Source organism: Neofelis nebulosa, chromosome 3 (assembly GCF_028018385.1).
Source record: "Neofelis nebulosa isolate mNeoNeb1 chromosome 3, mNeoNeb1.pri, whole genome shotgun sequence".
Taxonomy (NCBI): domain Eukaryota; kingdom Metazoa; phylum Chordata; class Mammalia; order Carnivora; family Felidae; genus Neofelis; species Neofelis nebulosa.
In genome coordinates, this window is record NC_080784.1 from 89,106,997 (window position 1) to 89,132,244 (window position 25,248).

The 25,248-nt window shown below is 38.8% G+C and overlaps 1 pseudogene; it reads right to left on the bottom strand.

The window, feature by feature from the left end:
* Window positions 1-888: 888 nt before the first annotated feature.
* LOC131508017 (SH3 domain-containing protein 21-like) lies at window positions 889-6,571 on the bottom strand (annotated as a pseudogene).
* Between the last annotated feature and the right edge of the window lie 18,677 nt (window positions 6,572-25,248).

Sequence of the window (25,248 nt, forward strand, 5' to 3'; positions counted from 1 at the left end):
AATCTAGAGCTTGAGAGATTTTACTGGGACCTTTTGTTTTAAAATCTTTTCTTTTTACTTCCTGTCTTTTTTTTTTTCCCCTCCATGTACAAGGCAAGTTTTTGCATTTCTCAAAGTTGTGTGCAAGGACGGAGGTGGCCGGAATGTGACCCCCCCAGAGTCCTGCCTTAGTCCCTCCCTGCCCCATCCTCGGTGCCTCTGCATCTGTGCATGGATGGAGCCCCGGATCCTGAACTCCTGAGTCCCCTGCTTCATCTGCACCTCCAGCAGCTGGAGCTTCTACTTCTCGGTCTTCAGCTCCTCCCAGATGTCGGCCAGCTTCCTCTCTAGCTGCACTCCCCGTCTGCTCCCACACTTCCTTAAAGACTGCATCTCATCCTGTAGCCTCATTATATCACCTATCACGTTCGCTGTCCCTGAGATTTTGTGGGACCAAGGAAAGTAGGGTGGGAGTGTCTTCAAGGTCTGGAGTCGACTTGATGGGATGAGGATTCTTTCGAGTAGGATACCTGCTCTCTCTGGGGCACTTCCTCTTTGGGGAGTACAGCCTCTTTCGAGGTAGCCTCATGCTCCCAGGTGCCTCGGAGAGGAGGGTTGTAGCCTTCTCAAGGGCAGGCATGGACCCTGGATTGGATTTAGACTGGAAGGGGGGGCTGTCCCTCTGATAGAGATGGTGCATCATCATGCAGAGGTGGGGCTCCTCTGGCATGTGGACTTCTTGGGATTGAGTCTTATTGGCTACAAGAGACTTGAACTTTGGCAGGGCTTGCTCCAGAAAGAAGTGATGGAACTGAGTGTTGTCTCTGGTGAAGGTCTCTTCAGAGAGCGCCTGCTCAGGGGTCGAGACCTTTTCTAGGGTGGAGGTCTTGTCACCAAGAAGGGCCATCTTTAGGCTAGGGGCTTCATCCTCAGGTGGGACTTCTGGGGCAGGGGCCTCATCCCCAGAAATGGCACTGTCTGAGCTGGGGGCACTTGTCCAGTCAGGCTCTCCTCCAGGGTGGGGTTGTCTGGGGCTAGAACCTTGAACTCCAGAGTTAGGGCCTCCTCTGAGATGGGGACCTTATCTGGAGTCAGGGTTTCCTCTGGGGTGGGGACCTTATCTGGAGAAAGAGTCTTCTCTGGGGTGGGGGTTTTATTCACAGGAGGGGCCTTTGCTAGGCTGCTCTGCCCTTTCTCGTGATTGGTTGCAGAGCACTGCCAGGAAGCCTGGATTTTCAATCCCTTTCTGCCGGGGTGGCCTGGACCCCCCCCCCCCCCCCCCGAGGAAGCTGCCACTGGAGCCTGAGTCTGGGATGGGCACTCCTAACTGGCTCCACTGGGTGTCTCAGATGGTTTGCCTGTGCTGTGCCCAGTGGGGGGCTGTCACCAGCTTCTTGACTGTAGGGAGGGCTGTTCTGAGCAGCATCTTCTTTGATTCCTTAGTAGGAGCTGATTCCCGAGATAGCACTTTCCTTAACCTCCATGGTCTTCCTCAGTACTTTTACCTCATCCTTCTTCCACAGCACCAACTCCTCCGGGGCCTCAGGCTGGTAGTTGGACAAGACCCTGTAGATCTCAGTGCGGAAGACTGTCTGCAGGTAGTCTAGAGGGCTGTCATAGGTCAGGCTGCTCGGCTTGGGAGGCCTACTGGAGACCACGGCTGACTGAAGGCATGTCTGGGTTCCTGAGGCTTAGGAGCCCACTGTCCAGCAACTCCACAAAGTTGGATGGGAAGGCTGCCAGCTGCTTGTTCCTATTCCCCAGCCACCAGTCACCCCCATTCCCCTTTATCACTTCCACCATCTCCTCAATTTGCAGCTTTAGCTCATCTGCCTGCTCCAGGTTGTAGTTGAAGTTCACTTTGCAGCATCTTTGGGGACCTCGAGATTTGGCCGGGCAACCTCAGCTGTATGCAGAGTGAGGGTACCTCCCTGGTGCTGGGCTGAGTCTCTGGGATCTCCTGCCCAAGCGCTCAGGGGAAGAGGCCACAAGATCCTTCTGCTCTCCGGGCAGCCAGCCCGGAGCGGGTCCTTTGCACACCTGCCAGACCAGGTCCCCGGGGGTGTCAGACTCAGCTTGTTCTCCTTCTGCACGTGGTATCCAGCCAGGACCAGCACCTCCACGGCTTCCAGGTCACACCCCAGGGCAGACTAGGAGAATGGTGCTGTCCTTCAGGTAGCTGCGTACTCCCAGGACCTTTAAGTCCAAGACTTATCCCCTTTTGTTTCACAAAGATGTCAAAAGCACTGCTCAGCTTCTAGAGCTGATTGATGAGAATTCTGAAATCAGTGGATTTTCCTTGGAGAAAAGAGAATGTGAATGCCAGGCCGACCTTTTGCATTCTATTCAACTGAATGAGATACGGCGGTGTAATGGGTTTTCAGAATGATGCCAATTCCTAATCCCTCATGTAATGGTGTTCAGACCTTCATACTACCATAAAGGAGACAGATAGATTTAGGAAGATTCAGGTAACAGAATATGGCAAAATTTTACACGAAACTGAATTTTTCTCACATATTATCCCTACCATCCCTGCTAATTTACCTGGCTCCAAGCTGTTAATCTATCTCTACATTTATTCATTTGTTTACAGACAAACACATGGATACATGTGTTTATTGTGTCTTATTTTAAAGGTGCAACATTTCATATTGATAATGACAGAATATTCTGAATGTTCTAGGGAGCAATTTAGCCAGTGACACTGCTACTAACTCAGCAAATGTCAATTATCAACAATCAAGATGATAATCTGCTCTAAATTCAAATTCTATAGATGTATGTCATTTAAAAAATTATTAGGAATTTTTAAATTAGGAATTTTTAAATTTAGGAATTACTTTGTTTTGAAAATAATTTTTGGTAAACTATAATGTTAGAGAGTTTGGTACGTAAGCAAGTTTCAGGATGTTTTTAATATTGAATTTAGTGAATTAAGAAATGAATGGAAAACTAGTAGGACTAATGCAAAGTGCTTAATTACTACTTTCCTCTCAATAAAAAATTACAGTGGTGCCTCAGAAGTAAAAAAATGACAAATTTTTTATATAAAAATTAAAATTTTCTATGTGGAAAAAGACACAATATAACATCAAAATATAAAAATTATTTGAGAGAAAATATTTATAAGACATATAGTAGAATAAGTACAAATATCTCTAAATATTAAAAGCTCCTACCAATTAAGAATGAAATGAAAGGGAAAGCTATTCAGTACAAAAACGGAACAAAAGACAAAATCAGGCCTCCACAGAAATAGAAATGCAAATGGAAAAGAAATATAGGAAGAGATGCTTAATTTGAGTGAAATTCAATTAAAAGATCAATGAGATTCCATTTTCAACCATAAGTTTGTTGATAATCAGAAGATTGAAACATCCAGTTATTTAGATGGTAAAAAGATGCATATTTTCATGTACTGTCTGTGAGTCAAATTGCCACAACTCTGGGAATGTAATCTGACTCTTGAATTTAATCTGTAATATCTATTAAAATTAAACATTTTTAATGCTTTTTATTTTGAGAGAGAGAGAAAGAGAACGAGCAAGGGAGGGTCAGAGAGAGAGGGAGACACGGAATCTGAAGCAGGTTCCAGGCTCTCAGCTCTCAGCACAGAGCCTTATGCAGGGCTTGAACCCTCGAACCGTAAGATCATGACCTGAACCAAAGTCGTATGCCTAACTGACTGAGCCACTCAGGCGCCCCTATTAAAATTAAGAGTATACATGTAACACAGCAGTGTGTTTTGTAGAATCTATCTGAAAAACATAAGCCGTAAATATTTTGTGTATACAAAAAAGACAAGTGAATCAACATTGTGTTCTGTGATAAAAATTGAAAACAATCTAAAATATTCCTCAGTAGAGAAATGTTGAAGAAATTATGCTGTGTTACTGTCCAAACTATGGAATGTTATGCAGCTAGTGACAATACTGACATCCGTGAAACATTAGTAAAAGGAAAACAGACTCAAGAAAAGACTCATTTGTATAGTGAAAGTTCATACTTTTGTAAAAACAACAATAACACCCTCTAATACTTAGGAACACACATTGATTAGTTTATGTTAACATACAAAAATGTTAATAAGAACGTATGCCAAGCTATTAATATTGGTATCTTAATGGAGACAATGATTGGAGAAGACAAGATTTGTCATTTTTTTCTTTTACCATATTTATGTTATTCTCTATTTAAAATGAACACGTGCTGCTTTTGTAATTTGAAAATAAATCCTCATAAAGGATAGCGATAATAAACACAACATATGTGAAGGCAAAAATGTCCAAGTAATCAGAGATTTTGTAGTATGTGGTGAGTAATGCTAAGTTTTCTCTTTTAAGGATAAGACTATTCAAATAGAGTCATATGTGTTTATTAATAATGATTGATATTCATTATTTTATAATACAAATGTAAATCAAACTATTTTTCTAAAAATTAAGCACCGATATTTATATCACATGTTTAAAAGAGCTGTTGTTGTATTGCTGGTTTTTGAAAGTTTGCAGATCTATCTCAGACTAAGCTTTATACTACTCCTTAAAGTCTTGAATAAAAATACCTTTTTGTTAATAGTTCCATGAATATTTATTAGAATATTCTCAAATCATTCCATCTAATGGAATTTGTAAAATTCATTTGTAAAATTCCTTTTATTGTACCACTCTTTTTATGTTAAAAAATAAAAGCTAATCTCTTAACATAAACAGTAAATTCTCTGAGAACAGCTGTGCAGAGAGAACTCAACAAATATTGAGTGATTGATTAGAATACTTAACTAAAATGGTACAGATTAGTTTTATTTTTAAATTTATAATAGACAGTTCAGAAGTTTAAAAGGAATAATCATAATGAAGAATAGAGAATATGGTTAGGGTAAAATAACATTAAACAAGTTGTATATTCTGTGCAAACAACACCACTTTCATGTTCTTTTAGAAGCTGACTTTGTTAATTTCCTTTTGGAAAGTGTGGCATGAAATTGTAGAGAAGTTAATTTCCAAATTCAATTATTTTTCTTAACTCTAACTTATTTAATATTGTTTGCAAACCTGGGTGATTTTATATTCCCTTGTCATGTATATTAGTTTTCTGTGACTGCTGTAACAAATTACCGTACTTGGTAGCTTAAAACAATACAAGTTTATCATCTTAGTCTCGTTGTTTGGACTTCTAGAGGTCAGAAGTCCAATGTAGGTCACACTGGGCTACAATCAAGAGGAGGTCAGGGCTGAGTTCCTTTCTGGAGGCTCTTGGAGACAATGCCCGACATTGCTTGGCTCGGGCCCCTTCTGTCTTCAAAGCTGGCAATGGCTATGCAGGTCTTTTTCACATTGTGTAATTCTGACACTTGACTCTTCTGCTTCCCTCTTCCACATTTAAGGATGCCTTGTGATTAATTGGGCCCTTCTGGATGATCCAGAATAACCCCCCTATTTTATTTTTAAAAACTTTTTTAATGTGTATTTATTTTTGAGAGAGAGAGAGAGAGAGAGAGAGAGAGAGCGAGAGCGAGCATGAGTGGGGGGAGGGGCAGAGAAAGAGGGAGATACAGAATCCGAAGCAGGCTCCAGGCTCTGAGCTGTCACCACAGAGCCCGATTTACAGGACTCAAACTCACAAACTGTGAGATCATGACCGCCCCCTGCTGAAGTTGGATGCTCAACCGACTGAACCACCCAGGTGCCTCAATCCCTCTATTTTGAAGTCAGCTGATCAACAACCTTAATTCCATCTGCACAGATAATTCCCCTTTGCCATGTAAAGTAACATAGTCACAAGTGCTGAGGATTAGGACCTAGAGCTCTCTTGGGGGTCCGTTATTCTGCCTACCACATCATTTTGTGGCTTACAGAACTATAGATTGAAATGGAATAGAGTGAGAGAGATGATAACATTTTTAAGAGATCACACTATCTAAAACAGCAGTTCATATATTATTATTATTATCATTATTTTTAATTGCACCTTCAAGGGAGAAAAGCATGTTCTTGATGGTGAAATACAAATAAAAACAAGAGCTGATTATTTGCAAAGGTATTAAATACGCTCTGAGATACAGGAGTTCGAAAATTCACTTTGAAATTTTGACATCAGAAATGTGCAGAGTCCCAAACTCTTAAAATTACTGATCCTGGTAATTATTTCTGAATTATTGCCCCTTTTTAAGCTCTTTATATTTTAAAATTTTCTTTTAGTCTCTATACTTAAAAAACGGATGTATCTGCCCTTCAAATAAAAGGGTGATTTAATTAAAAATGAACGACTACTTTCCCTGAAGTACATTTTGTTGGCAAAGCATTGTTACAAACCTATGTCTCTGAGTCCAGAGTCTTACTCATTTTCTCCTCTGATCAATGCTCGCTTCTGCTCCAAGTACACTGAGCTAGCTACGGTAGACTTCCGTAGGCAACATGTACACATGGCTATGTACTCTCAGAGAAGGAGATGTTAAGCATACCCTTGCCCCAGTTTTTCTCTTGCAAGAAGTAAATAGATGAAAACTTCCACTGATTAAATTCACAAAGAGGCATGCTGTGCTTGGACTCCCTTTACACTCTTCGGAGGTCTTAGGAGTCTCGTTCATACCACCCTTGGGAGTGGTAAGAAGAATGAGGGGGAGAGCGCATGAAACTCATAGACCTTGCACCTGTTATAGCTGTCTTTAAATCACCTGCTTTGTCTCTGTTTCATTTTCCTAATTTGAAAAATAGGGAGATTAATGACTTGTACTTCCAGTTATCTTCCAGTTCCAAAATTTCGTGATTGAAAGATCTCTTTTTTGAAGACTAAATTCTACTTAGTCTAGAAATTGACAGTTATGGTCATAGTTATGTAAATAATTCTTCTCACTATGACTCTGTCATATTTATTGTCAGTGGGAATGACTACTGTCTTCTCAAAAGCCAATTAAGGGGTGTTCTTTCCCTGGTAAGAAAATCTTAAGTACACAGGATATCCCTTAACAAGTTTTGAGCCATGGTCTTGAAGTTTTATGGACACTATTCTGTGCCCTCGATTCCCTTAGCTGGCCCTGTCTTGACACTGGGGGCGACCATACCTACTACCACTCACTAGAAGGATCTCTGCCCTGCAGGTCTTTAAGGACAAAATCTGCTCTCTCAGTGAAGCTTACTGCCTGTTTGCTTTTCCAGAAAGGAAAACTGGTACATCCTGCCTTCAGGGCAATATGGGTCTCTGTGTGAGAAAATAAGCAAGGGAAAGTTTTCAGCTTGTTCCTCAGAATTCTTTGTATATGTTTTACTCAGTGTCAGTAAATAGCTTTTATCTCACTAAAATACACACACACACACACACACACACACACACACACACACAAACACAAAAGCAAAAACAAAGCAGAAATTTTCCACTGTCCATGGAAAGAAACAAGGGGGCTTTTCTTTGTACTGGTGCTTTCCCAGTGTGGGAACCTTGGGGGGAAATTTCTTCTTCATCAGCTTTCTTGAAAGGTGGGGAGAAGGGTGTCTTCCTTACTGCGAAGCCTTGTATCTACTTCTCACGTTCGTGTTGTCTTTCTCCAAGACTTTAAATTCTTTTATTTCTGCAGGTTCTGAGGATTGATTTTGCCTTCCTTTTCTGTATAAAACAGTCACTACTCACTTTGTACTTAGAGGATCCTTTCTTCCCGAATTTGATAAGTGGAATGCAGATATGCTTTATAGTAATCGCACATTTATTTGCTCATTTATTCTTTTTTTTTTTTTTTGCTCTACTTTTAGCTTACCTCCCTAACTCCTTTGAGTCATTTGCTCTCTCACCACGTTCCCACTCAATGCACTTCTATTCATACCTCAAGTATGTTGTGCTCCTTTTGACCTTGAATCCTACCTTGCACTGTTTCAACTGTCTGGGTTGCTCTTCCCGTTTGCTATTTGCAAGGCTGACTTCTTATCCTAAATGCTACCTTCTCAGAAAGGGCTTCTCTGACAAGCTTGTGGAAGACAATGTATCTCTATCCCTACGAGTTAGGCCTTCTGTATTATCTTTCACTCTCAGGTAGAATCCTATCAGTTCATAAGATCTACCAAGTTGACCTCTGATACCTGAGCACTCACTCATAGAAGCAGGGTCTGCCTGTCTGATTTCCTGAGTCTCAAGCCATGGAAAGCATCACCAAATAGCCCTGCCACAGATCTTGGTGACTGTAAAGACTTTTTATCTCTTCCCTCTTTCCCTCTTCCCAAATGAGCTTCATTAACTTCAGGGGAAGAGTGGGCTCACATCTAAACAACCTATTCTAACTAGGGCTCCAAAGCGTCTTCCCCGTGGGACAAGTTCAGAATTACTTCTATTTTTATGTCTTCCTGGTTACCACAAAAGACTGGACTGCACACTTTTCTGTCCCTTCTATGAAATGAGATTGTGTTTCTGGTGGTGTGCCCATTTTAGGGAGGGATGCCAGGTTGTGAGATGTAGGACATTCTTACAGAGATATTCTTTCTTTAGGAAGAGGTTCATTCAGTCTTTTTAAAAAATACTGAGCATCTGAGGTGGGATTTAAGGATCACTTTCTATACATCCTTCTTTATAAGAGTTCCTGGACACCGCAGAGGAATCAGCATGGTCAGCAAGGTCTATCAAAGCTGCATTCATGTTATTCCACTTGAACCTCCAGCCAAGTACTTTAGGCCTGCACAGGGGCTTTTAAGAAGGGATTGGAAAGTCCCTATTTTCATCACCATCTCAGCTATCTGGTATTTCCCAAGCCTGCACTGATGTCTGAGAACCCACATAAAAACTCTTACATCTGTTTTCACAGCCAGCCATTATTTCAAAAACACATTGTATCTATTTCTAGGGATGGTAGTCGTTAGTCTGTGTGTAGACAGACAGTCTTCACAGTAGAATTAATGACAACCCAAGGTTGTATTTGGACATTTTATCAAGCTCTTGAGTTTAATTTTCTTGTTGGACAAACCTGAAATTGGTGGGGTGGGGCCCCAAAACATGAATATGTGTTACTTTTCTCCTTGTCACCATTTAAAGAGATTTATGTAGACTCTAGAACTTTCTCAATTCCATAGAAAAAAAGGCTAGTATGGTCCAGAATAGTTTAGCATTTCAATCTCATTTCTGATCTAAAACTCTCCTTTTGTCCTCCCCTTACTGATCAGCCTAAAAAAAATGATGTTTGGGGTAGGGGTGGGAAAGCTCTAATCCTGAGACACTGTCTCCTCGTCCTAGATTGGGCTGTCAGATTTATCAAAAACAAAACTAGACACAAAAGAAAAATAGTTAGATTTGAGTTTCGGATAAACAAATTATTTTTATTATAAGTATAATCCAAGTATTTCATAGTACACAGTTATGCTCATTGTTGTTACCGTTTATCTGAAATTCAAATTGATCTGGGCGTCATGTATTTTATCTGGTATCCCTACTCTCATCACCTCTGGATCCTCCAGAGTGTTGGAGCTTGGAAAGGAGGAAAGGAAAGAAAAAAATATCTTTTGTGTAACTGAGCACATAATAAGCAATTTCTTCTTGATTGATTCTCGGGGTTCTGCTTTGCTTCTGCAAGTGACAGAAGCTCAAATCGGGGTCCTCTCCTACGGCACATGCATCCTCTTAGGAAGCTCTGCTGGTGACCTCCCAGTGCTCAATTCCCTGCTGCAGGGAATGTGTTCCTGTGTGAGCTCTTCTGAGTCGTCTGAGGAACCCCTTCTGGCAGGAGACCCGGAAGCATAGAAGGAAGACCAGCAAGGCCACCGACAAACTGGAAATCCAAAGTTATTCAAAGATCCATTTCCCCTTTTTACTGATAACCACTCAAAGAGATTAGCTTTCTTGAAGACCCCCTCATGTGGTTTTGGTAGACATTAGTTTAAGTGGCAGTAGGAAATAGATATCACATTCAAAATGGTCAAGTGAGAAGCAGTTTACAAAACTTGAAAAGAGACAAACTGTTTACTTTCTATTTAAGGTTGAATGATATTTCATTGTATATATAGACTACCTTTTGTTTATCCATTCATCTATCAATGGGCATGGGTTGCTTCTATGTTTCAGCTGTCATAAACAACGTGTTAGGAATGTGGGCATACAGATGTCTCTTTGAGGCCTTGCTTTCAATTGTTTTGAGTATATACTTAGAAGTAGAATTGGTAGGTCATATGGTAATTGTATTTTTATTTTTATTTATGTATTTTTTTAAGTGTATTCATTTTGAGAAAGGGAGACAGAGAGAGCAGGGGAGGGCCGGAAGGAGAGAATCTCAAGCAGGCTCTGCACTGGCAGTGTGGAGCCCAACAATGGGCTCAAACCCATCGACCGTGAGATTATGACCTGAGTCAAAATCAAGAGTCAGACACCTAACTAACTGAACCACCCAGGTGCCCCTGTATTTTAACTTTTTTAAGAAACTGTCATACTGTTTTCCACAGTGGCTGCACCATTTTACATTCGAACAACAGTGCACACATTCCAATTTCTCCACATCTCCACCTGTACCTTTTTTTTTCCCTTTGTCGTAGCCATTTTAATGGGTTGTGAGGTAATATCTCATTGTGGTTTTTGATTTGCATGATCTTACTGATCACTGATGTTCAAGGGCTTTTCATGTGCTTGTTTGGTCATTTGCATATCTTCTTTGGAGAAATGTCTATTCAAAACAGCCTTTTGCTGTTTTATAAGTTGAAGTGTCTGTTTTTGTTGGTGAGTTTTGATAGTTTTCCATATATTCTGGATATTAATCCCTAATCAGATAAATGATTTATAAATATTTTATCCCATTCTATGAATTGTCTTTTTAGAGACAGAAAGTAGAGTGATGGTTGCCAGGAGTCAGGGGGAAGGAAAACGGGGAGTTATTGTTTCATGGGTATTGGGTTTCAGTTTTTCCAGATGTGAAGTGTTTTAGAAATGGATCATGGCAATGGTTGTATAATGGATACAAATGAAACTGATACCACTGAAATGTGTACTTAAAAGTGGTTAAGGTAGTCAATGTTGTACATTTCACCACACATACACAAAATTAGAAAAAAGAACTCACCTGGCAAAGCCTAAGGATGAGAAAATAAAAGCTTGTTATAAAATGATCAAAGTAAAACAATAAATTTCACTCATTCATGAAAAAATGAGTGTTTAAAAAGATACAGGAAGGATATAAGAAGACCAAAAGGGAAAATTCAATACCCTTGAACTCTTACAGTCACTTTGATGAGGGAGCAAAAGGCAAGCTGTCACCCCTCAAACCCCCACCTCCCCCACCAAGTGGGATAGGTGTGATATTTCTCAGGCACTCCTAGCTGCCCAAGAACAAAGGAAAGGGAAAAACAAATGGTTAACTGATAGAGACCAAAGTCATACGGGACATTAGTCTCCATCAGTTTGCAACTATTTTAATGATTTACAAGAAAAAAGGCAATATCCAGAAACCTATAGACTCAGTTTCCTGGAGCCTTAACATCACCCTCCCCTCCATGGTGATGTGGGGAACAAAGGCAAGAAGAAAATATAGAGAAAACGAAATTTCTTTATAACTTTCTGCCATTGACAAGTACTTGAGGGAGGGGATTAGAACTTTTTTTCCAGAAACTCCCTACTGTTTTTAAAAGTTAATGCTTTGCTAGAGGGAAAAATATCTTAGCCTGACAATAGCTAGGCCTCCAGTATCTTAGGAGTCCTCTTTAGCATATGAAAGTCCTTTTGGAAACCTCCCTTTTGTCTTTACTGCCCCCTTCCCCAACCAACTCCCAGCTATATAATCAGCCACTCCTCACAACCCCCAGTGCAGCTCTTTCTGCCCACGGGGTCCTGTCCCCATGCTTTAATAAAGTAATCTTTTTGCACCAAAGACCTCTCAAGAATTCTTTCTTGGCCATCAGCTTTGGACCCCCACCACCACTCCAAAACTGCAACAACTATCCCTAAGACTGAAATACTAGGGAGAAAGTGGTTACTGAAGCTGAAGGCAGAGCTGTGTAGAGAAGGTAACCAACATGAGTTGTGTCCTTCACTGCTAGGAACAGCCAGCTTTTGGTAACACCATAACTCTCCTTCCTCTTTCCCATCTCCTGTTCATTCTCCATAAGAGTGGCACCCAGAGAGAGCCAGAGGGCATGAGCACCCGTTGATGCACCCATACTGGTCAGCCTGTCTGGGCGGGATTGTGGGTGCTGGGGGTGAGGTGGAGAACGGTTGGAAGGTGGACCTGAAGTGGAGGAGAAAAGCGCATTATATTCTCTCCTTAGATTAATGACTCTTGATTCTTACTCATTCTCTTTGAACTTTTTAGTCTGATTTTACCTAAGCCTGGAAGGGTATATAATGTTTGCAGCAGCAGACAGAGCCTTCAGTAGGCACATGGAGATGTGTATGTGGGCAGTCTCGACAATGTGTGCTATTTAGCACCAATAGTCCTCAGCTTTGGGGTGTTAGTAGAAATCTCAAACTATTGGAAGAGCCTTATTCAGCAGCCTGATTCAGGTATAAATTAAATCAATATATTATTAATACACCACCTGGAGGAAGATAGAAGTTTTGCGGAGCCTGAAGTTTATTCAATTTTGTAGAAACTCTTTGAGAAAAGGATACAAAAGTATGAATTCAGATTTAGCTATGAAAGAAACTATTGATATAGAAATCAAAACCCACATCACATTTTAAAAAGTTGACTCATGACGAAGATATCACAAAATCTCCACACCTCTAAGATATTATTTTCTTCTCCTCTTGGGCTGATACTCTTTGAATACTTCTTTACATAAGAAATACAGTATTTTTGATACAGAAAGCTAATTCAGCCCTTCCTCTGAGATAGTTGATTAAAATTTGTGTTTAGAGGTATTTTCACCACTTACAATTGCTACCACCATGCCAGGTTTTAGAATTTAAGAAAACCACCATAGTGCATTTATAATTGTATACACTTATCCAGAAAGCATATTCTTGACACAAGTCAATTCTTTGACTAGATATCAATGTGAATCAAATTCTCTGTTTACAGTTTTAACTCCTCTAACGATTAGGATATTTTCCACAGTCTACCTTCTGGCTGTGTACATTTCACATTGTCTTCTCTACCCATGTGCTCTGGTCCCAGGTGCTATAGCATTTGCTCACATTGTGACTTGACCTTTGGACTTGTATGCTTGTGTTAGGAAACTGGGTGTGTCTACACAACGGTGTGTTCCTTAAAGCCTCTCCCAGCTGACAATAACCTAAGGCAATCATGCCTGCGAACCAAAGAAATATATCTCATTAAACTTCATTAAGCTTGCTATAAATGTATTCCTGACTTAACTTCTACTTCACTCTATCTCAAACGTGCCTGTAATGACTCCAACTTCAGAGCAGGCTGGGACGGAAGGAGATGGTAGTCTTTAATGGTTAGGGTTAAATATCTTATTTTTGCTGAATTTCCAAAAATTCATGACCGTGTGAACACTTCTTTAGACGCTCTTAGCACGTTGAGGGCCCCCAAAGCTTAAACCTCATTTGCTTCATGCTAAACCCATCTCTGTTTCCCGACCCTTTCATCCTGGAGCGCTCAAAATACTTCCTGGGTGGTTGGATATGGTGAGTTCTCCTGTCATGCTCAGATCCTCTTATGAAATCCGGCATCTTGTGCTGTCTTCAGCCTTTCTAAGATAAGATCTCTCAGGGACTTAACATCTGTGAATGTTGGGCCCTTTTGCGCCCCAGTTCCTAGTCCCACAGGCTTTAGTAGGTATTTAGAAAGACAAAGTTGCAAGTTTCATTTTTCCTCCAGCTCTCAGGTAAACCTTACAGGTATAACTTGATACCTGGGGATGATATCCCATATACTGCAAATATTTGAGTCCCAGGCTTCTATTAGCCAGACACATGATTAATATAGGAAACCTCAGGACGACTGGGACCAGAAAGCTTCAGACTGTCCCTCTGCTAGCTTGAAAACCATCAGTGATGCCCTGAGAATAGTATTGCCCAATATTGTTTATGTCTTGCACATCTCGATATTAGTTTCAGTTTTAGTTATCTAGATGAAGTCTACATCTAGATGAAGCCTGAGATCTTGAAATCACTTTTGGACTACTGGTAATTTTACTGTCAAGGCATTTGAACGAGCTGGTAACGCTTATAATTTTAAGCGAGGCCAGCATCTGAGGAAATTCAGATTGAAATGCTTGTTTCTGTATTCTGCCCAATTGTGGGTAGAATACCAAAGTCAAAAAGACATTTCTTCGATTCTGGGAATAATATGTTCCTCCTCCTGTTGAATTCTGCTGCTCATTTTGCACTTGTAAGTTTGTAGTTTATTTTTATTTATTTATTTAATTTTTATAAAAATTTTTAAATGTTTATTTATTTTTGACAGACAGAGGCAGAGGACAAGCCAGGAAGGGGCAGAGAGAGAGGGAGGCACAGGCTCCAGGCTCTGAGCTGTCAGCACAGAGCCCGACGCGGGGCTGGAACCCACAGACCGTGAGATCATGACCTGAGCCGAAGTCAGACGCTTAACCCACTGAGCCACCCAGGCGCCTCTAAATTTATAAATAGTGATAGCATACATATATGCAGATGTGTGCCACATATATGATATGCATATAAAATATTTCTTTTTTTTTCCAGGCATGTAAACGAAACCAATATCATGTCCCTACTAGCGGTGAATGGTCTTCCCCTACAACTGGCCGTACTAGTGTTCAGATATTTAAAACAGAGATCAAGATGAGGTTGCTAAGACTTCAACTATAATTCGAGGCACATATACATATAAAATAAGTGTTTGATGACTTCCTGAGCAGGTTAGGTTCAGGATTTTTTCTTTCATTGTCATGAGGAAAGAATAAATACAGTGCTAGATGAAAGCAGGGAGGGAAATTGCAATGCAGGAGATGCTTAAGGAGTACAATAATAACTCACTTACCTACAATATACGGTTGTTGTGACATCCCAATCAGGCGGAGCACATTAAAACATTTTGGAAAATGTAAAATGCTGTAGCCAAACATAATTATGTTTGTGTTTTACAATTATATTTCTCCCTATTTAAATATAAATATTGACCCAATAATCTGTGCATAGCAGGAGTTCTTATTTTAAAAACTCACAAAGGTTTAAATGGATTAAAACATTTCTTGGAGGCCTCATGGTTCTAATTATTCCCATTAAGTTGAACGTAGTTTTCTAAAAATAGTTCACTTTAGAACCATGCAGATTTTAGCAAATAGTATGTTTGAAGACTGTTATTACTGGGGATAAAAATTAAGGCCAATAAAGAATACTCATAAATAGGCTTGAATAAATCCAGTGGAATAAAATGTAAGATAAGATTTACTTCAATACAGTGTTACCTTAAGTTTCACCTCCCCTCCCACTCTTACCTGCCTGTTTGTTACGCTATTGACAGTGATATTTTCCTATAAATTTCCACTAAAACTTTTTTTCTCCACAATGGAGACATGGATCACAGATGTTGGTAGTTCCTGGTTACCTTTTCCTTCCAAACTTTACTTTGATATTCTGGATGAATTCCCCAGGACTAATATCAGAACAAAGAACGAGACAAAACTCCGTTTCTGATTGTCGTATATGCCTGTTTGTGGTTCGTAAGTCTACAAATGATCAAACTTTGTGTTTAGCTTACAAGCTCTGACTAATACACACAATATGTTAATCTTTAGCCTGCCACATAATTAATACATATTGAAATGTGGATGGATAAATATAAACAATAACTATCTACATATATTTGTACATATAAATTTTTAAACATTGGACCATAAAAGACTAGACCTCTATTTTCCTATTTTATGAGGCTAGTCCAGTTGTAACAAGAAGGTGCAGTTTATAAACAGCATTTTATTTATGAGATGATTTGAATTGTGAAGGAATAATCCCTTTGCTTAAAATTATTGAGGTCTGACACCTGTAAATACTTTTTAAACCATAAAAAATATAACAAAGTTGCTCTCACAACTGAAGATCAAGGGCACATGTCAAACTAAAAAACAGATGTAACATCTGATTTTTAATTCTAGCAAGACACAGTCCATATTTCAGTTTATGTCTTTTCTGATTGATTCAGCAGGCCTGACACTGAGCAGCATACAATGTCACCAGCTTGATGAGGTGTGACCTGTCCTAAGGTCACTGAGTAGCTGTAAAAAAACTTGCACATGTGTTCCCAAGCATTGGGCTTCAAAAGTGGACAGTGTTACTTGGAACTATATTCAAAAATAATGTTTCCAATTGCTATGCACTTTTAAGGTTTACTTTGCTGAAAAGAATATTCTTTGGAATAAATAGCAATATTAGGGATAGAACCAAGAAACATTCATAATAGGAAATATTGAATTACTGTAGTGCAGCAATGATTTTTACATTTCATTAATGAAACAATAATTCCTTTGCTTTAAAATAGACAGTTGAATTAGATAACTGCGTCATTCTCTCTCTAGCTCTAAAAGTCTGTAAGTAAACAATAAAGATCAATACGGAAGAAGGAAAAGCAGTAAGCCAAATGGAGGCTTTCTTCTTATACTTTGTGACTTCGATCTTTGTTCTGGCTCTCCCTTTCAAATCATGTTTTCATTCAGTATAATAAGTATCCTAAACGGGAATCATCAAGCTTAAACCAAGCAAAAATTTAGTGATGAGATAAACCAGGAAATATCCAGAAAGGGAGCTGATGTGTTTATAGTTATATCATCTTTGTTCATTCTACTTTGAATATGAAGTTATTTGTATGCCACTAGCAAATTCCTTAGCAAAATGACCTCTGAATCTGTTTTAAAGTGGTTGAAAGGAAAAGCAAAAAAAAAAAAAAAAAATAATAATAATAATTTGATTTCCACTCTCCCTGATATTTTCACTTCCATTAAAAAAAATTCCATTAAAAAAAAAGTGTTTAAAAGCTATTGTTTTTGACAGCCATCGCAGAGGCAGATAACCATGGCTACTGTCTTGCTCAGCTGTCAGACTTCAGAACTCAGGAGCGTCTGGTTGAATAAATCTCCTGCATTATCCAAAATGAATTATTTGCAATAAGTCATTTTTCTTCCCTAGCATCTTGGTCTTCAGTGTTGAATATCTTTCCTGTCTGAATATGTTTTCTAAAAGCACTGATAAGCAGAACTGATATGGGTAGAGATCATTATAAAGAAACATAGCCTTCATAAAAACTGTGCCAATATCCATGCTTGGAAATGGGTATGATTTACTCTGATACATTTGTGTTTGCTTTCTGGTATGTCTCCTACCTCATGCAGTATTTCTAAATTGAAAGTAGAAAATAGAGCCCCCCAGAAGCAAAGGGGAGGTCAATTTGGTAGGAAAATTTGCATCCTAATAATAGAATAAAACACTCCTGTGTCTCTGAAATGTACTTAATTTTTGTAATCACTTAAATATATAATTTTTTAAAAAATACCCAATGGAAAGTTATGTGCAACATTTGTACATTATCAGTTTTTTCCCTAAAGTTTTCTTAATATGGAGATTATTTTTCTATAAAGATCAAGGAAATGCTTATAAAAACATGCTGAATGTTTTATTACAAATTATGAAACTGCTTAGAGTAGCATAGCATGAAATATAATTTTATCTTGAGTGTAGCACTGTAGCATTAATTTTCAATTATGAAAGTTTCAATTATAAAGTATGAACATCATAGATATTAAATATGCCGTCTGGTAACAAAGTTCAATCATTCTCATGAATAATATTTTACCAATCTTTTGAAAGTTATGTGGAATATATAGAGATTTTTGATAGAATTTAGAAACAAGTCAGGATTGTGTCAACCCACCCATTTTGCAGATGAGAAAATTGAGATGGAGAAAAGATAAATCATTTGCCTGATATCCCGTTAGTCCTTGGTGTAGAATGAGCAGCAGGGCTATTCTTCAGCAATCATACTCACTCTCTACTGTAGGAATCCTTCTAGGATGTAGGACTGACATAGTAATATGCACAAAATGTAAATCCAGTATTGGGAAATTTTTACCTAACTGTGTATTGAAAATGTGTGTAATATTTCACAGTCACTGTGATGTAACGTAAGTGAGATATCTTATGATTCTAACGAAGGTTTTGATTCATGGCACAATACTTTCTAAATACTGAGGTGATTTATTATTTGAACACTGTGCATTCCTTCAGTCATTGCACACTCTACTTCAGTTATTAGGCACACAATATACGAAATATTAATGGCTACAATGTACGCTTTTGCTGTTGAACTTCAGACCTATTCAATGGAGAGAAAAGTAGTTTTCACAATTGTACAAGATTTAGTATATTTAGGAATTTGGATATTGTGATCAAATTTTTAAAATAATTTTCCTTGATAAGAGTATCGTTTTGGAACATGTTGGCCAAATTGCAGCTTCCTAATGCTGGCATCCTTAGAAGCTTACATCTATAATAAATTGGGACTTGGTAGAGAATAACAACTTAGACTTCAGATACAGTTTCTACTTCCTAAGAATCCAATAGAGAGAATAACAGAGGTGTTTCCAAGCATACTTCTCAATACAAAGGGGAAAAATGAAGAATATTAAGAGGTCAGGGATTATATAGATAGGTTAGAGATTGAAAAAAGACGAAATAAGCTGCAGAAAGCTTCAGAAATAGGTAGATATTGAAACAAATAATTAGACATAAGACACAATATGCTTCCCTGGAAATCGTTCCGAAAGTGAGAAATAGCTTGTGCACAGAGAGACTCAAAGGTCTGTCTGAGGCAAGGAAACGTGCTATCAGAGAGGGTATGAAATGGAAGTTAGTGAAAAGTAATATCAAGCGAATAGAACTGTAGGGGAAGGGAATTGGATGTTAAAGATATGGGTGTCCTCTCTTACACTCATGATTTCTAATTTCAGACAATTCACACTAAGCACAGAATTGTGGACAAGAACATGGATTCTGGAAGCTTTATAACCTTAGGGGTTCTCTCTAACTTTAAAATGTGGATAATAATTCCGCTTACCAAATAGCACTTTTTGAAATCTTATTACGAGCCAAGATCTAAACACTTTACATATATCAACTCAATAGGCCTCAAGATAACCCCTCGAGATAAGTGCTAATGCTCTTGTTAGGAGGATTAAGTAGACAATTAAATACCAGGCACTTAAGTGAAGGTAGCAAAATTGCCAAAAAATTAGCAATTAGGATCATCTTAGTGAGATGGTCCTCAAATTAAAATGAACATATGTTTAATCCAAATCTAGTAAGTCATTGTGGGTGGTGATATCACCAATGTCAAAAGAGTAAATTAACAGTTACAGCTGGAATTGTTTGTGAATTTAAGCCTCATTATAGTGTCTGAAGGTTAAAGTAAATCACCTATCCATGTTGTGATGCTTCACATTTGTAGGTCAACTATTTTTATTTGTTCTTTGTGTTTCAGGAGGTACCTATTTTCACTGCACACAGATACGCCTTGAAAATGGGTTTCTAATGAGTACATTTTTGGTTTTGACTAGTTGGTTCTGTTCAAAATAAATGTAACTTAAAATAAAACCTATTAACGTTCTGGTGGAATTTACTTGATCCCTTAAGTATTTCCACCTCTTAGGGTGCCTGGGTGGCTTAGTTGGTTGAGCTTCTCACTCTTGACTTTGGCTCAGGTCATGATCCCAGGGTAGTGAGATCAAGCCCCGAGTCAGGCTCTGCATTGGCAGTGGAGCCTGCTTAAGATTCTCTCTCTCTCTCTCTCTCTCTCTCTGCCCCTCTCCTCTGTTCACGTACCCTCCCTCTCTCTCAAAAAAAATTTCCACCCCTTGTCCACAGTAGTTTTGAATGTCTTTCCTCACTGTGTCAAGGCCAATCAGAAAATCTCAATCTTCATAACAGAACTCTGCAGAAATAGTTTGGGCCAACATTCTCCAACATTTGGAACAGGTGCTGATTCTAAGAGACTGGAAGTTAATGACTTCAGTTGAGGGTACGACTTGCTTCAACATCTCCCTGGTCTGTAACACAGAGGAATTAGGGTTAAGTAAGACTGGTATACTGATTCTACTATAACGTACATGAACTGGTTTCTGTATCAATTGCAAATGAAGAAAAGGGCAATTCCTCCTGAATAGTCACTCTGGATAAGAAATAAGTTAGTCTTTCATATTAGATTTTGTGGTTTTTGTTGTATAATTGTTACCTTGAAGTCTTTAGTTTTTCTAGTTTTCACTTATTTGTATATTATAATATAGTCAACTAAACAGTTATTCATCAACAAGTACAGTATGAAGAACATGATAAAGTGATTTGCCAGTTAGGCACATGATTACTATCCTCAGTAAAACTATAATCGGGCAAATATTAGGGGTATATTTTAGATTTTTTAAATAGGGGAATGATATGAATCCCAAGCTACAAAAATCCTTGGAGATTGTTGGAAGTGATTTATGCAATATAGTCAAATCAACATGATGGTCTCTTTCTGTTATGATTAGGTTGCAACTTTTTAAGAGAGAAATATTAAAGATAATATTCTAAGCTGAAGAGCAGATTATAAAAGTGGAGAAGTTGAGCTTTGATACTTTTCAGAAAGCCAAGAAAGGAAGAAGTTGGAATAAATTTTAGAAAATGTTTGTGAGGCCAAAATAATGATGTCAATAAAAATGCAGGAATAGAATATAGGCTGTGCTCTTATAAACTAGTAACCTTCTTGGCTGGGCTTCAAGTAATGCTGTTTCTGATTGAGCATTTTTTCTTTAACATCATACAATATGCACATTGATTTGTCAAAATAATGAACCCCTCCAAAATCCACTGATGGCAATTCAACTCTAACTCTGAGAGCACTATATGAGACCTGGTATTCATCCTGATGAGTTTTTTCCCCCTCACACAGGATGTTTTCTCCATTTTTATTTTAATTTCTTTTTTAGTACAGAGAATCGATGTTGACTCAAATGCTTTTTTCCTATCCTTCTTTTGTTTTCACTCTTGTCTAGATTCCTTTGAGACCGGCTTTCTGCCAGTAGTTGACTCAATAACTTAGTCAATTTCATAAATCAGTTTCTACCTGGATCCAACTTAAATTTTAAGTGGATATACTGATGATTCTTATGCTATCCCTTTAACACAGAAGTGATGACTGCCTTCTACAGTGATAAAGAGAATGTTTTGCTGCAAAGCTATATTTGGAGTTTGCACATATTATAAAAACATAAAAACAAGGCATTCGTCTTTATGGGAAATTGTGCAGAATAGAAATAATTTCACACATATTTCAAATACTAATCTGTCTCTGAGGATTCAAGAAAATAATGCTGTTTCAAACTTCAAGACTCTTTGAAATAATGCCCAGTCTTCTGTTGAAGGGGCCATATAGCAGAGTTCCAGGGACATAGACTTTGGAGTGAAACATCTCTAAGTTCAGACCACTCCTCATGGGACTTTCTAACCACCTGCCAGGTTCCTTTAGTCTCTACTCCCTCATTGGTAAAATAGAGATTATAGTATATCCCCTGTAAAGTCATTGTGAGCGTCAGAGGGGATACACGTGATTAAACAGAGTAGGACATTAACAGCAGGAGACGACAGTTCTGAGGGAGAAGAAAAATTTATCAAATTGCAATGAGCAGTTTGCAGCTCTTTTAATTAGAGAAGATATTCCAGTCATGTTTGGTCTTGCTTTGTGATAATTGAGAAGTAAAGTATATAATCTAAGTACATATAAAAATTTTTGGAAGCCCACAAACTACCTGCTTCTGCCAAGGAGGATAGCAGAGGGGGGCATATATTCATATGATGGTAGAAGTTTGCAGTGAATGACTGGGCTCTGGTCTGCTCTCAACAGAACAAAAATGAAGGCATCAATTTAAACAGGGCACCTGAATATCTTGTATCTCTGTGACATTGTTCTAGGCAAAGGGATGGAGCAGTGAATAGATAAAACTTCCTGATTTCTTAGAGTTTATAGATGGGTGAAAAGGACAGACAATAGATAAGATAAATAGGTAATTTATAACATATAATAGAAATGGAATAAGCGCTTTGGAGAAAAAACAAGCAGAAAGTGAAAATGTTCATTGGGTAAAGAGGGAAAGCCTCTTGCTTAAGACGTGAAAGAGGGAAGAAGCCATTAAATTCCTGGGGCTAAGTGTTCCAGACGGGGAAGCGCTAGGATAAACGTCCTGAGGCAGGAAGGAAGTGGCATCCCCAGCATCAGCAGAAAAGGCAACATGGGAAAGGACTGAGGAGGAGGAGGAGTAATTGCCCCCAGAGAGCTGCAGAAACTTCTAGGCCATTGTAAGAATCTCTGCTTTCCCTTAGTGTGAGATGGAAACCAGAGGACAGATCTGATAGGACCTAATATTTTAACTTAACCACAATCACTCTGGCTTCTGGGTTTCAAGTTCTCAGTGATCTGTGAAGGTTATTGGCGGGGGTGGGGGGGATGATTTATTTAAAATATTCAAATGTGAAACTGAAGATTAAATGATAAGAGTAGTTGCTTATGTTTGTTAACTTTCCCTTCTGGCTAAATCTTGCATAGATTTCACATTACATCATCTCATTTAATCCTTACTAATGTAAGAGCAGTACATATGTTATCCTCATGTTACAGACCTGAAAATGAGTTTATAGTGTAAGCAACTAAGATTACAGGGCTAATGAGTCACATTGAGTGACTAGAGCAAATCATATGAGAATTACTTAAATTAACATATGAATGCTCAGCAGTGGGAAGATATTTCAAACATCGATTCATAAATATATGTTTTTTTTATGTCTTGACAGTCTTTAGCAAGTACAGGTGAAACAGACATGCTGGTTTTTGATGTACAGTGTGTTTCTTTTTTTCATTTTGACACCAAATTCGGTATATTAATTAAGTCTTGCCAGAAAAAGAGCAGATTTTGAAATGGATTGAAACAAATGGATTGAATTACTTTTAATCTAAATTTCTTCTCTTTCACATGTCTTCTGTTCAGGTTCCAGTGACATAGTGAAAACCCAAAGTGCAGTGATTGTTTTCAAAACATTAAACATTTTTCGAGAGCCCTGAGGAACTGATTTAATTTAAATCCTAGTGGAAACATGAACATAAGGACCAATTATTGCTTTAAGAGAGTAGAAGTCACCTTTTACTTTGCTTTTCATACAGAAAGGTTAGTCTTCTTATGTGCCATGTGGTAGACTGAATAATACGCCCCAAAGATGTCTATGTCCTAGCCTGAAACTTGTAAATATGTTATCTTCCATTGCAAACAAGAACTTTGAAGATGTGGTTTAGGATTTTTAAGATGGAAAGATGATCTGGGAATATGTGGGTGGGCCCAATGCAATCACAAGTGTTCTTACAGCAGGGAGGCAGGCGATCAGAGAGGAGGGTAGATGTGATGACCAAAGCAATAGTTGGAGTGAGACAGAAATAGCCATGAGGCAAGGGAAGCAGGTGGCCTCCAGAAGCTGAACAAGGCAAAGGAAATGGCTTGTCCCCTTGGAGCCTGCAGAAAGAACCAGCCCTGCTGACAACTTGAGTTTAGCCCAGTAAAGCTGTTGAACTCACTTCTGACCTCCAGCAATGTGAGGTAATAAATTTGTGTTGCTTTAGCCAGTAGGTCTGTAGTAACTTGCTACAGCAGTCATAGGAAACTAACACACTCCCTTATTTCCCTCCGGTTTTTGTTTCAGTGTCTTCTTATAGGTGAGATTTTCCCTGAACTCCCTATGTAGAAGAGCCAGGCTCTTCCTACCCACCTGCCATCTCTATGGCACCTTTCCTCTTCATTTTACACTCTGTTGTTGAGTCTCTCCTTAGTACAGGGTTTCATCTTGGAAGGTAGCTTCATTTGGTTAGTTTCAGGAGTCCACAGGGTCTGGATAACTCAGCACAGTCACACGTTACTATGGTCCCTTTGTTCTCATCCGTAGATTGGAAGCTGAAGAGCTCCCTTGAAGTTTTGGTGGCTGCTTACAGCTGGCCCTACTAAGCTCTTGCATGAATACCTCTTGGCAATATTTGGTTTCTCCAGTTCCCAGGGCCCTCAGAACCCCTTGTGCCTTACCTCTATTTTCTGCTGAATAGCTTCTGATGTTATGCGGTTCTTTCCACTTTGGGTGGCTTGTGGCCAATGACTCATAGTTTGAGATTTATAAGGATATTCTGTCACTTAATTTTGTTGTAGATATTGTTTGTGGGCTTTGAGTCTTTGCTTGTTGTTTATGGGGGATTTAGGGAGATCCCGAAACTATGCCACCACTGCTATCTCTTCCCAGAATCTTCTAATATCATTTAAAATATTTGAAAATCTTGGAATGGAGTGTTTTTTTCTTTTTCTTTTTTTTAAAACAGGTTTTGGATAAATACAGAAAAAACAAATATACATTACTTACGGATTTTGAAACTAGAATTGTTAATGAACACTTAATAAACTACTGTCCCAGTACAAACTTATACTTAACATTTTCTTAAGACAGACCTCTCTTATTTCGAAGGGAAGTCAAAGCTATTTCATTTACTGTATGTCAGGCACTGTGCTGAGTAATTTGTGTCCATTTGGTCAAGTATTCTAAATAGCCTTATGAGGATATGTTAGCCACATGTGACAAATAAAGAGACTGGGGCTGAGTATATTTGATTTGCTCAAGGTAGTAGGTGAGATGCTTACAGAACCCTGGCTTCTGAGTGTGATGCAAAGACAAGGGCTCACAAGAGAGACACGGTCATTGCAGGGCTCTAATGATAGCGGAAGAGAAGATGTGGAGGAACAGATAGAAAATTACTCATATGGGCTGGGCTAGCATGTTATGGGGTTGGAACATCAGTAACAGGATGGGCCTGTGGATGAACAGGATCTACTCATACTGGCCTGTGGGGGAAATGGGACAAGACTTTCTCATCCTAACTCCTTAGTAAGTGAGGCTGAAAATTCACTACCTGTCCCGAGTAGCACCTGGGTTGATTAAGAGAGGGAGGAATACTGTGGAGACAAGACAAGGCCAGTATGGGACAAACAGAATGATATGTTGTTGGTTTCTAGCAAGTTTAACAATGTATTAGAAAATCTATTGAGGGGCGCTTGAGTGGCTCAGCCGGTTAAGCGGCTGGCTCTTGATCTCTTCATCTCAGCTTAAGTCTTGATCTCAGGGTTGTGAGTTCAAGCCCTATGTTGGGCTCTGCACTGGGCATGAAGTCTACTTAAAAAAATCTGTTGAATTGTTGTGTAATTACTCTTAAAATACATGGAATAAAACTACTCTATCAGAGTAAGCGAGGGGTGCTTTGGAAGTTTCCATACCAAACAAAAGAACAAAAACAAACAACAAACAAAACAAAACGAAAACCCCCAA